Consider the following 18,503-nt stretch of genomic DNA (forward strand, 5'->3'; position numbering starts at 1 on the left):
TATAGGGAGGGCAGTGTCACAAGGTATTGGAAGTACTACTGCAACCTAAAGAAAGATCATCTTGCATCATCATGTCTTACACACCTCTACCCTCCAATGTCAAATATTTTAATACGCAAACATTTACATGGTTATCTTCCTCCCTTTTACTATTGTAAAGAATTCGCATTTTTAAACTTCACTTATGATTTTCCCTGCCTGGATTTTGAAGAAACACTGCATCAAGCTAAACTCTGCATTGCTCTTGATCTTAAAGAAAAACTGCCACACTGCTTTAGCAGAAAGTAAAACTATACTTCCTTTGCAAAGATTTATTTTTCCAAAGTGTTCTCTTACATCTTTGTGAAAGAATTTTTTATAATTGATTCAAAGGGTAAGGGAGCAGCATGGTATTGCATATTAACTGGAGAATAGAATCAAGTCAACTAAGAATACATTGAACTGGAATGCTGAAAAAAATTACAAGCCAAATATGAATCATGTGAGTAATACTGAATATGTGAATTAAGAGCCATTGGAGTAAAATATGCTGAGTTGTAAAAGTTCCTCCACTGTTGTGGCGGACTGGAGCCTGGATCCTCCGTGAGCTTACACAGCTGTGTTGGGCTGAGATACAGTGAAGGTAAGGCTTTTCTTCTGTGCCAGTATGTAAGAGACCAAACTGGCACAGGACAGTGTGACAACTGAGACATATCAACTGTTTCCTACTGATTTCCTCAGATCTAGGAGAAGGTTTGAGATGCTATCCATTCTGTTCACTTGCACCACATAAGAAATGGACATGTACTTTCCACTGCAGATCTGTTGCCTCTTGGGAAATTTTGCATGGAAGCTCAGTGGAAACCAGCTGAAAATTTGACTTTTATTAAGCTCAGCTTTCTAGTTTTCTGCATAGAGCAGTGAAGAACTTGGGACTTGAATTAAAGCTCTTATTTTTCCCGATCATTTACTAAGGTTCAACTCCTCTGTCACTATCTTACCTATCATATCCATCCTTTAGTTTTACTTGGATAGTATCTGGCTATGTTTTGTTCTCAAAAACCTCCTCCCTCCCTCTGCAGCTGGCCTTTGGGATGCTCCCTGGTTCCCAGGTGGGTGGTATGTATGTATGTGTACTGTACCATTTATACATACCTATACCTACTTCTTAACTTGCTTCTCCGCCTCGGATTGAACATCCCTCTGCTTCCCTACCTCTGCCCCCTTCTGCTATCTTGTGCAGTTGTGTCTCACCTAGCATACCTTTTCCATTCATAAAACAAAAGACAACACCCATCTTCTGCTTGCAAATTCCTTCCCTTCCCTTCTCCACCACCGCTGGTAATTCTGTCATCCTCCAAGCTCATTTGCTCCTTTTTCTCTCCTATATGAAAGCCAGTTTTAGGTCATGCTTCTTCTTCTGTGAAGTATTTCCAATGACCTGTTTCCCCACCCCAGACGTTGTTCCTGAAATTCTTCCCCAGAGGTAGGTCACCTCCAGCCTGAAGATGCTCATAAATTACCAGCTTTCTAGAACTTTCTCCCATGGAATCTTTAGTTTCTCCTTGCCACCTGCAGTTCAGGGTGTCTCTGACCACCATTTCAGGAGATAAAGTTTTCACTGTCCTCCTCACTCCTTTTCCTCACTAACCAGCAGCGTCTCATCACCCTTGTGCTCACTCTTGGGCATTCTTGAGTTGTTCATCCCTTTGGTTTCAGGCCTCATTGTTGGAGCTGCTGATTCTCCTGCTGATGCATTGATTTGGGATTTGTGTCAATCCTGCACAGTCTGGTTCAGCCCAACCTTCCTCTAATTGCTTCCTTCCCTCCTTCCTTCCCTCCTGCTTTTCTAAGAGGACTTTGACTCATGCTGCCCTTCTTGTTTAATCCTGAAACAACTGGACCCATTTTGTGAACTGAATCTATGCTGTCTTCATTCTAATCTTTCCATAAAATATACTTCTGGCTTAATGCCTATCCAGCTCAGATTCCTCTGCTGAAATGTATCCCATTCCTCTATAATAAAAACAAATTGCGTTTCATAACAAAACAAAAAGAACTGAGCAAGAGACTGACTACGCAATTAATTTTTGCCAGTTGCTTTCTGCCAAGAGCAACTTGCTTGTTATCCCTCTCCTCAGAGTTGTCCTCCCCATGTGCCTCCTGTTTGTCCTTTTGTTATTGGCTTTCGAGTCCTTCCTGAGGGCTCCCCGCCTGATCCTGTGCTCACATTGGTGTGAAGCGAGGAGTAACTCTGCTGCAGCAAACAGAGCTTTGCCAAGGTGAAATTTCTGTGGAAGGCGATCAGCCCTTTGTTTTAATATTAGCTAATAAAGCCTGTGCACGGCTTCAGCACAGCACTCCAGTTTTAATTAATAAGAATTAGCATGTACATCTACATACACTCTTTTTTTTTTTTTTCCCCTTTGTGGGCTCAGCTACTTTGAAGAAAACCTCTTTGTATGTCTTCCTGGTTATTCTATGTCTTGACATTAAAAAACCCCAAACGAATAAAAACTGAAAACCAAAGTAGCATCAAACTCCCACGCAAACAAAAGGCTTTGCTGCTGCCGGTGGCGGGGAGCATTGGGAGCAGCTCTTCCCGCCTGCCGAGAGGAGCCAGCTTCCAGCCCCTGCTCCTCACCACTGGGGAGCCGTCCAATTCCCAGCCCGCCATCCATTCCTCTGCCTTTGCACAATCCCACTGCAGTGACTTCCCGGTCCTAATTGGAGCCTCTGGGCATTATTGTATTATTATTATTTAATAAACAACCACATAAAACACTGGTTGACATTTAAATACAAGTAAAGAAAGGAAAACTCTGACTCAGACTGTTTTGTTTTCCTATTGATTTGGGTGGAAGCAGGAGCAGGTTTTCTATGCTCCTACCTATGATCACACAACGCATGCTTACCTTTAATGTTATAGGAAAGGCACTGCTAACGTGGGCCCAGTGCGGATGAGCGGGTCAGACTCTACTGAAGCTCTTAATCCCTGTTGCAACATAAACTGTAAATATAGAGTCATAACCTGAATATTCCTGGATAAAGCATGCAGCTTTTCTTGCCTGAGCTACAGTTTGCAAGGGTTCAGCCTCCTTTTCTGCATTGTCACCCCCAGCATGTCCTTCTGAGCGGTTATCTGAAATGCACAGCCATCAGTGTGCTATTAAGAAGAGCAAGTGGAAAAGATAGTTTTAGTTTTGCATTTTTAAGATTGAGACATTCCAGTGTGAGAGTTACCATGACAAAAGAAGACGTGGTGTCCTTGAAGTGAACACAGAGGAGCACAACTAGTTCAATAAGGTTTTGAAAGAAAAACAAAGAGCTGAAGGCCAGAACTGACTCCTTTAGAAACAAGTCTAAAATGAGACAGGATTCAAAGTGCTTAAAATATTTTGGTGACAAGCAACAAAGAAGTGTCTGTTACTAGAATTAATTGAATAAAGGAAAGGGAGAGAAAATCTTGAGAACTTTCTAAAAAGTGGAGATTTGATGTGTGTGGAGTATAAGGACAAAATTCTTCTTGGCCACGACTGGAGCCCTGAATCAGCATAACTCTTTTTCTTGAAGAAAGTGAAAACTAGACAAGGGCGAGTACGTACACCCTTATTATCCTTTTTCATTGTGGATCAAAGAGGAGGAATTCACAGAGCTGCCAGCTCTCCACTTTTCCTGCAGTGAGTCTTGAGTGCAGACTGGGTTTATTTCCCTCGGTTAGGCAATGCTTCTTTATTACTCTAAATGATCAGGTCCTTTAATGGACTTCTTGTGAGATCTGAATCCTATTTACTGGTTTGTGTTTTTAATGTATTTAGTAGGAGTGAAACATTCTTGCTGTTTATAAAAATTATGTACATATATGCTTTAATTCTAGGGAGTTCACCCCTCATTCTTCCCACCATTTCATTACACGTTTGCTTTCCTGGATTATATATTAAAAACTTCATGCAGTGTCTCACTTGAATTTACATATGTGGACTGTAATAATTCTGTGATGTTGCTTGGAACTTCTGTATGAACATGTTATATAGAGTCAATGTGGGCATGACAGATTGCAGATTTTTTTGTAGATAAACACAGTCAGTGAATGCAAATATGAGTGAATTTGTGTGCAAGTTTTAATATCTAAGCAGAGCATATAAGTGCATAACACAAGTAACCACAACTGTCAGTGCAAACAGGGAAGCTAGTTTTAAGGCATTCGCTCTGATTTAAAAGTGCTGGACTCTGAAATATTTCAGCTGTAAGGGTTGAGATGTTTTCATCCTCTGGAAGGTATTTAAGAAAGATTCTGTTATTAAAGAATACAGCCTTTATTAGCAGCTGATATGCCAAACTCCTTGTGAAAACAAGTACCAGAACGGTGAGGACTGCCTTATGAAGCAACCTGTGGCTTTTAAAGACATTATGGAAATCTTACCGTGAAATGGATTAAAAAGTGCTGGTTAATGGTCTTAGGGAGATTGGCATTAAGCATGGAGAATTTTTTTGGAAAGCAAAATGGGAACTTGTCACAAGGGTGCTGGATTTCCATGAGTGGCTGTGTAGCCAGTATAGCTGTGGTCTCAAAGCGGGGAACTTGCTTAGGAAAGGCACTGCAGTGGCATATAACGTAAGGAGAAAATGGAATATGTCTGAATATGGGGTGTAGTAATCTTCCCCTGGAGGGAGACGGAGTGACTGCTTTTTGTGAGAGTACTGAGACAAAACACTGAATTGTTACCAAAGATGTAGATGAGTGCGTTCTGTAAAATTTTCTGGTGCATTTTATTAAAAACAATTTTATCAAGGCAAGGTTGAATGGGATCCAGTGGGTTTGTGACTACATGATCTTTAAGGTGCCTTTCAACTCAAACCATTCTACGGTTCTATGAAAATTGTTCATGTAACAAAAAGAAGGAGGTACATACAAGTCCTAGACCTTCGTCAACAAAAAAGGTAAAATGAACCTCTTTCACTGCTTTCTTTTTTTCATGAATACAAATCTTTGCTTGTTTATGTATTTGGTGGAGGTAAAGTTGACCTGAATTGGCTTGCAAAGAATTTCCAAGAGGGATAGTTCAGGTTCAACATGTGAAGGAAATTGTTTTGAATTCACTGGAAGTCCACCAGCTCTTTCTAAGTAAAACCATATTAGAGTAGCTGTTGAACTGCTATAAGGAAAGTTATGTTTCTCAGACAGAGGAAATTAAAATGTCTTTATATTTGCATTTCTTTAGAGCTCAGTCTGAGTGGTTTATTGGTGGAAAATTAGAAGGAGGGAATCTTCAAAATGGCCAGTAAACTGAAGAAGCTGGGCTGGGAGCACCTATATCTTCCCATTTGAAAATCTTGCCTGTTGCTTGCTACTACAGAGTACCTGGAAACACTAGTAAAAAACAAATTACGTTAGTCCCATTGTGTTTTAGAAGCTCTTTTGTTTTTTCTGTATAACATTAGGATGATGTCAGAGGTTGATTGTATGTTACGTTGTTCCAGTAAGAACACTTAATGTGGGGGCAAAAGCCAGTGAGGACCCTGTCAGACAGTGAACAATGTTTTTGGTTTTCATATACTGATTCATCAGTGTTTATAGGCCTCCAACATGTAAATCACCCTGAGGTAATCTGGAAGGGAAGGATATGAATAAGCCAATTAAATTGGCAAAGAGCCTAAGGAACACCCTGTTTAGGGATAAAATCACATGCCTGTCCTAGTGCCAGTAGTTTTGGAGAAAGAAGTAGAGTTAAAATCTTTGCAGTTAATTTCTTTGTAGAGAGAGACAATTTAGAAGACTTTGGTCTTCTCCTTTTGTATGTGTGAGCTCAGGTGACTGAGATAAGGTAGTAAGTGTTGTGTTTTTTGCAAGTAACTTTCATTTTGATGACACAGGAGGATGTCATCCAGGTCATGAAGGGTGTAGGAACTAGTTGCCTCATTTATGGTAATTATTTTGTATTCAGTTTTATGATATGAGCATTCAAAGGACTGAATTGCCCTTTATCTTTCCAAGTACCTCCTCTTTTTTTTTTTTTTTTTTTTTTTTTTAAAGTGAGGCACAATTTTCCATCAGGAAGCATCTCCACCTGACTCATCAGTTACAAGCATATGTTAAGGTGCTCTATATTTAAATAACAACAAAACCAGCTACTCTCTTCTTACCATCTGCCAGGCCTGTTCCTTCAAAGATGTGATGTAGCGGGAAAAAGGGGCAGAGGTGAAGATTCATTGAAATACAGAGGAAAAGTGTATCCATTCTTAGTTTACTTGCTTATAGTATAAATGTATTGGTTTTGAGTTTTTAGAGGCTTGCTATTTTCAGCAAAACTAACTGTGTATTTCTGCCATTCCACACAGGTTTTTGAATTCATATGGCAATTCCAATCAGCAGAGTAACTGGCTCTCTAGAAGAGACTTACCCTCTATATGACTTCACTGGAGGAAATTCCGAGGCAGAACTCATGGCTGACACCAGACACTTTACGTGGGAGTGGATCATTATGGCCTCTCCAAGTGCCAGAGAAGCTATAATTGGCATTTATGTATTATTAAGCACCCGAGAATTTAACTGTAAACAGAAATCCATAGGAAATCAGGAGTCACCAGTTACATTGCTTGGAGAACTACTCATTTAAGAGCAGCTTTTGAGCATTTTTCAGACACCGTTAAGAGCAGCGGAGAGATAACCTCCCCTTTTTTCCTCCATCATCTTTGGAATACTAAAAACTTATTCCTGGTTGAAGGGAAGTAACTTCCTGAGACCAAAACCAGAAAGCAACAGAGACGTGGGATCACTCGAGAGCCCACTATCAGCCCTCTGATTGCCTTGGAATTGACAGCATCATGAGATCCTAGATACAAACGCACAGATGGGCAAAAGACCCAGATAAATACAACTGTTACGATGGTTTCAATGCCTCTCATCTAAGCCCAGACACCTGATAGCTCGGAATCAAGCTTACACTGGTCTTCACATCCTATGGAGACGAAGAGGCACCTTTGAGGAACAATTCGTACCACTCCAAGATAGCTGTGAAGGAGGTGCGATGAACCCTGTTTGTCTGTCTGTCTGCACAATGTGCTGAGAAGGCCTAGATGACCATCTGATTTTTTTAGACAGCAGATGTTCAGTGAGATGAATCCTAGCCTTGCTGTTCAGCTCCTATGCAGTCTGACCACGTGTTGCTGGTAGCAGAACAAATTCCTGTTACTGGATGAGGAGTAGAAATTTTGTACCCGTGGTTTAGTTCAAGGATCCCTTTTGTTCTGAACTGGAACTAGAGATTCACTCAGCCTCTTAGACATGTCTGTGGCTCTTATTCATTTTCAAGCAGTCAGGCACTTCTCAGAGCAGTGGAAAGAAAGAGAAATAGCTGCTTTCACTTCTCTTATTGGTGTATGAGCCCTGTAGGGAAACAGGAACCAAAGTAAAGTTAAGCTGGGTTTAAAAGAACAAGACAATGTTTGGTAGAGGAAGGGAAAAAAGCATAAGCTGGCCACGTCTCTAACTTCAGTGTACATAAACTGTTGCCATGTTCTCAGGAAAAAAAGGGATTTTGGAAATAGTCTAAAGCTAGGCCACATGAAATACTGAGCACATGACACAAGCCTGAGTCCCTCTGTCTCAATAGGCAGCACTCTAGAATCAGTATGACCTTACTTCTGCCCTTGTTAGTCTGAAATATGTAGCACAGCTGTAGGACGTAGTTCATCATTTATCAAGGGTAAATACAGTTCTGGATGGGAATGTGGAGGTGAAAAGTGTTCTGCACAAGGCATTTGCTTGCGTGTTGTAACTTGCTGATCAGAAAGAAACAGAATGCTTTGTCTTCTTGTAGCACTGGTGAGCGACTCCTTATCATAACCTTGTAAGAGGTTTCAAGTGCATTCATGAATAGGAAGATGATTAAGATGACACGTGAAGGTTTTCTGAGAACTTTTTCATATTCAGACACATCCTCACATTTGTGTTTGTTTTCATTCCAGACAAGATGTTTCTAATCTCCGGTGTAATTGGTAGACCACATCCTTTCACTCTGGGTAGCCCAGCTTGCTGTGAAACTCAAGATGAGCGGTAGGAAAGTGAGTTTACATGAGGGGCCATCAGAGCTGAGGCAGCTAATTGAGCTGAAAGTCCCTGCAATGAACTTTGCAAAGGAGGCCTCTATTGCTTTGAGCGGTTACTGTGACAAAACCCAAAGCTGAAAACTTGGCAACCTGACTAAAAAGTTTAGTGAGAAAGAAGCTAAATAGGGGATTTAAAGGATCTAATTTGTAGGGCAGAAAGAGGAAGATGTCTGTGTAGCTGGGGAACAGTTGAAAGTCCTGCTCTGAACACATCCATAAATCATCATGCCAGGTAGGGTATTTTCTCCTCTTTCAAGTGTTTCCCAGGCTGGGAGTCTGCTTTGGCCACAGCTGCGTCTCTTCAAGAGTCCATTAGAGCCCTAAGACTGAGTTCTGAGCAGGCTGTGTAGGAAGGAGGTAATACTTCTCTCTGTTACACAGCTTAAGAGTTAGGTCTGTAGCTTGACTTTCTGTGATTCTGTGATGTGCCTTTTTTGAGGAGAGGACCCATATTAATTACCCTACATCTAAGGAAATCTAATTTCAGAGCACAAGGACACAGAGGAAAAAGGAAGCCTGATTTTTCCAGTGTTCAAATGATTGTATCAGTGCAGAGATTTGTGTCACAGAGAGTGCCTCTGGGCCTCCTTGCCACTTGGGTTGCTAATAGAGGGCAGAAAAACAACTGAGACCAGTGGCTTCAGTGACAGACACCAGAGGAATACAAGTGTTATCTTTGGCTCTAGGCTGAGGGGGCTGCAATAGACAGTGGAATGGCTGAAAGGTTTACCCTGAGTCTTGTTGGGTCTAGGGCTGCAAATGAGTGCTGACCATACAGACTCGACAGCACAGGTTTCACTACGCTTACAAAGTGAAAAAGCTCTGGTGGTTCTCTCTTCTTCAAAGTGTTTTGCAAAGCCTTGTTTGGGGTGTGAATGGTATGGACATGTCCAGTTTGGTGGAGGTAATAGAGGGGACAGGTTAAATTTATGTTGTAGCCTCATTTTCTTGATTTGACAGAACAAAGGGAGAAATCCCAGAAGTCATGTATCTTGAGATCTGCTCCAAGTCAGTTACAAAGAACACATGAAAAAAACAGGTATGCTTCTTGACATGGCTACTCTGACCCTCACGATGTATAGTCCTTCCTGTTTACTTTTCCAGCTCAGCCCCCTGGTCCTACCCCTTTAGCCTTGTAGCCCCAAGGATCAAAATAACACCTGCTTCTTGCTGTCTGGTGCCCTCTGGTGCTGCAAATACCTGTCTGGGCTACATCCCATCACACCCTGATGCAGTTGAGGAAACCAGCCTATACCCCAATAGGTCTCATGAACTGATATATCTGATTCTTCTCCATTACAGCCTGGCAGTGAAAAGGGCACTCCACTATGCCTTAGAGAAAATGGGACAGGCCTGGGAGGTAGGAATACCTAGTCCTAACTTCTCTAGTCCTGTTTCAGTCCTTGAAGGAGAAGAGTACGAAGTGGACAGGCTCTCACTGGTACCCCTTCCAAGTATATCTCCCTTGCTTTATTTTGCCCCTTTCTCTAGGTTTAGCCTCATGTGGTTGCCTGGTCTCACTGTGTTTGCCTGCTCTCACTGTTCTGTCTTCCTTCTCCAAGGTACAGCTCTTCTTCCCGTAGGAAGCTATTCCCACCACTCAGTCTCTGATCCTGCACCTTACATTGCAGTGCCCATGGCTCAGTAATGTAATGGTGCTTACACATGCTCAGATCCATTGTTTAGAAAAAGGGGTTACAGAAAAAAGTACCTTTACTGTCATTCCTCTCCCCTCTAATTAATCAATTGTAATTGACTGATTGATGATGGCTCTCTGGTTTAGCAATATCCCAAGTCCAAGAAGCAGCCACATGCCTATCATTCCCACATATTTAACTGGCACATACCAAACATATTAACCTCTAGAAATTGGTTAGAGCCCCTTCTAAATTAGTTTGTATGAATTGGCAGGGCTCATTTCGCTGGACAAAAAGAAAACTGGTGGCAGAGACAGATAGCAGCAACAGGCTCACAGGTTGTACTCTTGGTTTTGGTCCAAATAGTTTTTACCCTTGCAGGGAATGAGTGAACCACTGTGTGGTCACTTGGTGACCACAAACTGCACACTGGTGGTAGATTCTTGCCTGCAAGTTTACTTCCCCATACCTGATGCTTGTGCCCTGTTCAGTTTAGTGCTCTCTTCCTAAGATGGTCCAGTGCTGTTCATGATGATGTCTTAGTGCTGCACAAATGGTCAGTGTGGTAAACAGGGATCAATTTAGAGAGGCTGAGACTGACCAGTCCCTGTTGGTCTCCAGCCTGCTCTTTCTCTGCATGAAACCCCAAGTGACCAAGCCCTTCTCATCTGCTCCAGCGCTTGCTCAAATCCCTCAGCTTCCTCTCATTAGGCCCTTTTTGGCCAGCCTAGTTACTGGACTTTCTGAGTTGTAGGCAGATGACAGTGCTTTTGTGCTGTTTGTGCAGCTGGAGAAACTGCTGTAAGGAAGGACCAAGCTTCACCTGCTGTGTGGGCTGAGACACACTGAGTTCTTGATTGCAATCTGATTAACTCCAAGAGTCCATTTGGCATGGACCTTCATGGCAGATTCATGACCTGAGGACTATCAGCCTGATAAATTTCAATTCTCTGCCACAAGGAGCACTTATAGGAAGAAATACACTACATTTTTTCTCTTGGGTTTGTTTGTTTGTTTGTTTGTTTGTTTTGACACATCTCTCCAGGAAACAGCTGAGCCAGTTAAACAGCCCCAAACTCAACCAAGCCAAATAAACCCCCTAAACTCAACAAACAGGTAATGAGCTGTTGGCAAGCACTGAGCCTGAAACATGTGAGCTGGAACTGATAAGGGTTGGCAGAGATGTAAGGAAACAGAAAATGGGACCTTATAAAGAGAAGTTGGGCAATCTTCAAAAAAGTGGTGCTACCAGTCCTGTCAATGAATACTTAGATACGGCCCTTGCAGATTGCAGGTCCTTTGATGCAATGCTCACTGATGAGTCATTTGGAAGATCACTAATTGAAGGATAGAAAATGGCCTGCTGTGGCCTAGAGCCATTATGAGCTGCACAGTTTTTAAGGGATGTTTGTTGCAATGCCCTTTATTTTCTGCAGATGGGGTGTGGCTCTCCCATTCCTGGCAAAGTGACTGGTGAGGCCTTTGGTTGGGAAAATATGGGTGCTGTTGCATGACAAGCTGAACTTCCCCTACAGGGGAAGTCACCTTCTTCCTCTCTAGTACATCATCAGGGGTGTGACAATTCCCTGAAGCACAACGGAACCACATAGAAATCTGGCAGCTTTATCCAGCTTGTAGTTATGATTCTACCTCATAAAAACATCTGAATCATGTTTCACACTACCTACCTAGGTATATAAACAGAACCCCATCCTGTTCTTAGGATCTGAGGCTTATATTCTCAGACTATGCCTCCTTTAACTTTTTTCACCAGATCTCTTATGACTGTTGCTCCTTGCATAATTATTTGGACTTCCATGAAAGCTGCTGCTTCTGCCTGCAATCAGAAGTGACACTGTCACTCTTTGTTCGTGTTAAATACAGACACCCAAAGTTTCTTTGGCTGTGATGCATTAGAGAACTCATTCTTCATGTGGAATGGGAGTGGCCCCACACTGAGCCTCACAGATGTCAGAGCATGGATAAGCAGCGATCCTGCAGCTGTGTCTGTGGTGCCTAAGACGACCCCTACACCTCCTTGACTTCTTTTTGCCTTTCCACCATTCTACCTTTCCAGAGACCACTCACTTTGCCAGTTGAAGACTGCCTAGTTAGCTCTGCTGGAAGTCTGGGGTCAGGGCGTACAAGACAGGCTGTAGCACTGTGCTGCAAGTATGGGAAGTGTGGACTTAGTTTTGTGGAGGCTGTAAGGGGGGAACAGTTTGGTGAGTATTTGCACAGACACCGCATCCAGTCTGGTAGGCAGAAGCTGAAATGCACCTGCTGTGTTTATAGTAAGATGGAGGTTGCTGTGCTAGGCCAAACTGATTAACTCTGGTAACCTGCTTCAATCAGTGAACACTGGCTGGTAGAAGAGATACAAGAAATGCTGTAGTAAAACAAAGATTTTTCCACTCAGCATGGACATTTCTCTTGTCCTAACGATATCTAGGTCACTAGTTAATCATGTCAACAATTAATGACCAGCACAAGTTGAGAAGGATGGAGGCTTTATACTGAACTATTTCAGTCCATGCCCTATATGATTCCTCTCACTTAGCTGAAACAATAGTGAGCAAAGAATTATACCCTTCTCATCTTGTTCCTTCTGAAATATATGACAAACCCTATTGTTATCAAAGGTGCGGGTTCAAACCTGTCATTATTTCACACAGTGTGCAGTAAATATTGTGACTAAGAGTTAACAGTGTGCCAAAAATTATCATCTGTAAGTCCTGTTGGGATGCTTTGTGTGAACTCAACCAGGTTGTCAGCTGCCTTCATCAATGACAATGCAGCAACTACTCTGAATAATCATTTTTTGTCACTATATACTACAGGTGAAAAATGCAGGTGAACAATATTTTACACACACAGATATGTAACTGATTATATTACAAAGAACAGCAAGAAAAAAACATTTATTTTTCACTTTTGGGAATTTGAATGAGTAGATCTCATTACCCAGAATCAGGATGTGTCTGGCTTGGTGAATAAAATAACAAATGGATTCTTCAAATCCCTAATGCACAGGCATTTCAGAGAGAGACAGAGAGACAGTTCAGCAGTGCAAGAAAGATGTACTTTTCCTGGAAGTCTCCTGACTCAACTCCTGTCCTGTACCTGGCAGTGATTCAGTGGCATGGCAGTTATAATTGATCAAAAACATACCTCTGTTAGCAAACAGGAAGAAGCTGGGCAGCAGCAACAGGATAGCAGTGGGCTCTCTGAGTGCCAAGGTGGGTGGTCACAGGTTGTCAGGGCTGTGACACTGGTGATTCAGGCAAGGTGGTCAGGCTTGCAGAGGGGAAAACCTGAATTGTCCGACACTGTGTGGTGATAAGAAAGGAGGATGCACAAGGAGGATGATAAGCTTGATGGGCACTTAACAGGGCAAAAATGAGAGAAAACAGTGCTTCACTTCTATTTCTCTAACTGGTGCTTTACTTACCTTTTCCTTTAGATTGAATACTTTGTATAAGAGAAAGCGCTGACTGCAGCAGTGAAACACAGTGTGTTTATTCTATGTTAGTGTACTGTTACAGGTGTTGTGTAATATGGTTGAAGAGAAGATGGATTATCAACAGGGAGCCAGCAACCTGGGAAGAGTTTCTTGAGATTTGTGTGCTTCCATATGCATCTCCTCAAGGTCATCCCGATCTGCTGGGGCTTTGGGAAAAAAAGCTTGACCATGCTCCATTTATGAAAGACATAGTGACATCAGGACAAAAATACTTGATCGGTGTAGTTCCTGAAGTTGGGGATTACTTACAGGATATGGCTAGGGCATTGATAAAAATTCTAACAAATGAGTATAAAACTTTTATCACAAGTCTGTCTTTAGGAACCCATGGAAATACTTGTATTTTCGAAAGTGTGGGCTCACTGACAACTTCAGCTGCTTTCTTCTTCCTGCTTTTATTTTGTGAATGGAATAGAGCTCTGCTGTTCAGGCTTTGTGGAGGTGTTTCTACTTGGCTGAATTGGTAATCATAGAATCACAGAATATCCTGAGTGGGAAAGGGATCCACAAGCATCATAAAATAGAGTATCCTGATTTGGAGGCAACCCATGAGGATCACTGAAGTCCAGTTCCTGGCCCCGCAGAGGACCACCCCAAAAATCACACCATGTGCCTGAGAGTGTTGTCAAAATGCTTCTTGAACTCTGTCAGGCTTAGTGCTGTGACACTTCCCTGGGGAGCCTGTTTCAGTGCCCAATCACTCTGCTGAAGGACCTTTTCCTAATAACTAACCTAAACATGACACAGCTTCATGCCATTCCTTTGGGTCATGTCACTGGTTACCAGAGAGAAGAATATGCATAAGAGACCAGTAGGATGAGTCAGCTACTTTCTCTGTCTTTTATTTGAAGTTATTTTAAATGATCAAATCTCTGCAGATGGATAAGCCATCAAAATACAATTAAATGGGAATGAAAATTTTCTGATAAATGCCTCCTCTCTCACCACTCCAGCCTCCTGATTTGAGGTTCCTTCCTATCAGTCAGATCCCTGCACCGATCAGTTTGTGGTCACATCCCTCCTGTCTCTGAGTGCCTCACTGGGGAGAGAATAATCTGTCCAAACTATGCTAAAGAGAGATTGTGATTTCACTGATTAAACTCCTCAGGGTAGTGATATGTCCACCAAAGCTCATGACTACAACTGATGATTAGTTTCAAGCATAGTCCCAATGGCAAAATAGGCTCCTCCTGCCAAATTTTCCCAGACGAAACCTTTGTTGATGACTTGTGTGTGTGAATAGGTCTTGTTGGTGAGCTGTCTTCTCAAACATCTTGGTTACATTTGTATTATTGCCAAGTTCTGTTTACAGCCTTTTGGAGGAAGGAGAGGATGTCGTGAATGCAGAAGTATGTCTTCATTTTTTAGGTCTCTTTCCCAACACATGGATCTCAAAGGGCCCCACTGTCTTGTTGCTGTAAATTAATTGCATAGATCACTTCACATTAATTTTCTGACCCTAAATATAGAATTTTTTTTGCTGTCTGTAGTTTGTAGGGATTTGGGCTTCAGGGAGCTCCTTCCCTACTGCTGGAAAAATTGACTTTATGTTCATGAAGTTCAAAAGAGGACCTTGGCTTCCAGCCAGATGTGCTGATCTGTGGGGCATGTCTGGGTGTATGAGGCATGACCACCAAGAAGAGGATGTCACCTATAGGCCTGTGTTTGGAAATGAGTTGTAGGAATGCTACCAACAAGCAGCTGTTGGGGCCAGCCATGTCTATGCACTGCTCTTGGGTGTATGTCCAGTCTCTCTTAAGCAACTGAGTGAGCCCTTAGATAGATAGATGGGTGCTGTGCTTTGTACATCACTTCCCAGACATTGCCCTGTCTGTAATCCGCAGCTTCTGTGGACTTTCCTTTCAGCATAACAGTTGTTTTGTCTGAATAAGCAGCAACAGCATCTGAAGAAGCAATAGATTTTGAGACAACTGGAACAATCATTCTTTGATCCCTGGCAAACCCCAGGGGCTTGATTATTATCCAGTGAAAGGAGCTGATATAAATAAATGAGTTTTCAGGAGTAGGGAACCCAAAAGAGTTCAGGCTGGAGGAGGATTAGAGTGAAGGGTGAGAGGGTGCACCTTGCTCCCAGGATAATGAGGTCAGTCATGAGCAAGCCACAGGGCCCTCTCAGAGCCCAGCACTTTACAGGACTCACTTGCATTTTCTAGGAGCAGGCCGGAATGTTTCTTTCCACAGACCTCTGTCACTTCCTTGGAAGATGATCAAACACTTTTTAATAAAAAACACCATTTGACTTCTAACGTTTTTGTACTGATTAAGAACATTGACTTGGCTGACTGAACAAGGGAACCAATTGTGGCTCAGCTGCTTTATGCTGGAAAAGCTTTGATCGGACTGAGTGGGAGTTTAAGGTACTCTATAAAGTGAATTTTGGTGATAAGCTTATAAACTGAATTTGAACCTTGCACAGGCTCCAGAGGGAAGGAATAAACAGCTCAATTTGTATTCTCTAAAGACACACCAAGCTTTCCCTTTAACCTTTGGGTTTATTACCTTGGGGGTCAAACTGTTTCTTAAACTGTTTGAAATTATTTGTCCAGATTAGCTGTCCATGCTGAAGAGGGAGGGCTTTGAAGATGGTTCCCAAGAGCCCTGAAGCCAACTATAATGAATGAGTTTGGTGTTTTACTCAGAGGAAAAAAGACTGAATGAGTTATAGGGCTGCTAAATAGCCCCAGTTCATTCATGCAAAGTTAAGGACAAGGTGCTTATCTTAATCCCAACATGATATCGTTGGAATAACTTATTTCAAGGGCATTCCTGTCTGAGATCTTCCCTCCCTCATAGCTTATCAGTCTCTATAGCTATATACAGGCAATTAAAAGACACCAGTATTGGACAGAAAACTCTGGAGAGAATGTAGGATTCATCTCCACATTCTGCTGAAGCTGGTGACTTAACTTGAAGGGGATCAAGTGGAAGCAAGCTCAGATAGTCATCCTGTGAAATCCTCTGGTCCAATAAATCTGAGGAGGTGTACATACATAGGCATCAGTCAGAAGAATAATCTGATAACTGGTCAAAAAATTATTCATCACCGGTGGTTTGTGCAACATGGATCCCAGCACAGCCATTATGGAGAGTCCAAGGCTGCTGCAAACCCCAGACACAAAGGATTTGCACATTTCAGCAGCAGTGTGGTCTTTGCCCAGAAGAGATTTTCTTGAGAAGGCAAGGTTGTGATCTGTCTGAACAGATGTCTAAATATTTTATCAGCAGAGTTATACTGTACGGAAAGTAACTTTTGTTTGCATTTTCTCAAGGTAGAGGGTGGAAATAAAAAACCTGAACTTTGGCTCTGTGATGGTCTTCTGCATACCTGTAGGGAAGTCACTCCCACTGTCATGCTGCTCTAGAAGTCTCCCCACGTCTACTCCAAAGAGGTAATTGCTAAGACCCGATGAGCTTCTCCAATCATTCCTCCTTCCCGGCTTCAAAACAAATCCACTTAATTTATGATAATAAATGGAGTATTTTTTTAAACCTAGATTACAGTTTGTGCCCTAAGTATGTGCGTCTCTCTCTTCATCCCTTCCAGCGACTTCTACCCTTCTAATTCCAGGTAAGTGTAGAGGCCTCAGTGGTGTCAAAGTTACATTAAATTTCCATAAAATTGGAAGAGCAAATAATTCAAATTCACTTCTGCTGAGAGAGAAGTCTTACCAGATACCAGAAGGGGAAAGAGGGACAAAGAGAAGGACATAAGAAACGAGTCTTCATTTGCTCATTCTGTTGTACACACTCATTTTGGGTTTTTGCTTTCTCATGACTCATCGTTCTCTGAACCTTTCTTGGGATTTGAAGTGTAAATTAGTATTTAGCAGTGAAAAATTCATCCCATTAGCCCGTGGTTGCTCTCAGCAGTGTATCTGGAAAGGCCCAACGCTCACCTGCTACTGACTCCCCACCCATGGCCGAGGTAGAATTTAAATAGCAGGGACACTGAACATGCCAAAGGGAACAAGTCTGCTAGGAGGTGGAGCAGGTCCATTCATCAAACAGTTTCACCATATGCTAAGGGAGTGCAATAATATACATCTAAACTGGAGACAAATAGCAAAACTTTGTGAACTGGGGCCCCATTTCTTGGAGTAAATGTCTTCTGCCTCCACTGCCTTTGCCTGCATAGAAATAGCTGTGGGAAAAAGCATCGCAAACCACCAGCTTCTGCAAGTCTTCTGAGGGCACTTCTTCACATGCTCCCATTCAGGGATCATAGATTCCCTGAACACTTGGTTTTCAACAGACTAGCTTTACTCTCAGCCTCTCAGCCTGCTCTCTTCATCACACATTATTTTATTCATCTGCTCTAAAATAGCAAGGTTTAATTGGCAATCTGGCTCTGGTTTACTAATATCTCCTTGTGCATGGAAAGAGACCTTGAATTCTCTGTACTCATTCTCAATCAACGTCAGCTTGGTATTAACTCAATGTTATTACATTATTGATTTTATTCATCCCAAGAGCTACATCAATTTATCATGGAATTTACACTTCTTTAACAACCAACACAAATCAAGACCATTTGTTAGGCTTACAATGTAGACTAGAAGGTTTTTGGAATCTGATCTCATTTCTGATCTCATTTTTCTTTACATTTGTTTAGATTTCCGGTTAATCTGAGTTCCTATCTTGCCCCTTTGAACTTGGAACCAACTGTAAATACTTCTGATAAATTTCCCTGCTAAAAACTGTATTGCAACACAGTTCTTAAAAAAAAAAAAAAAAGAAAAAAAAAAATTTACTGCAAAACACCCAGTCCCTATGATGTGTTGTGTTGATGTAACTGGTTCAGGGAAACAAACAGTCAGGTGCTTTAGGTTACACAGCGTCCGATGTAAACTATAAAATCTGTAACCTCAGCCATGCATTTGGTTCTGCTATACAGTATAAACCATTTGCAGTTTCAACTCATGTCTTGAAGATGTGTAGCAAATAAAACATAGCAGTGCCTGTTCCCATTACATTTTACTGGCTAACTTATTTGGAACAGATGAAGAAATTCTGGGAAAGTTCATTACCTGCTTCTGCATTTTTTCAGTCTTCCTATCTGGCTGGACTCTGTGATGGCTGGAGAGATACTGAAAAGATGATGTCAGAAAGTTGAAGGGAATTTTAATAGGATACTTTGAACTGTTGATTTAAAAAAAAAAAAAAAAGGTTAATGACTACATAGTTTAAATGCTGATTTTGCATTTGGGAGAAAGGATGTAGGACGCCGGAGAAGC

This window comes from Empidonax traillii, unplaced genomic scaffold (assembly GCF_003031625.1).
Source record: "Empidonax traillii isolate 1590-97213 ecotype Southwest subspecies unplaced genomic scaffold, ASM303162v1 scaffold784:size441917, whole genome shotgun sequence".
NCBI classification, from domain to species: domain Eukaryota; kingdom Metazoa; phylum Chordata; class Aves; order Passeriformes; family Tyrannidae; genus Empidonax; species Empidonax traillii.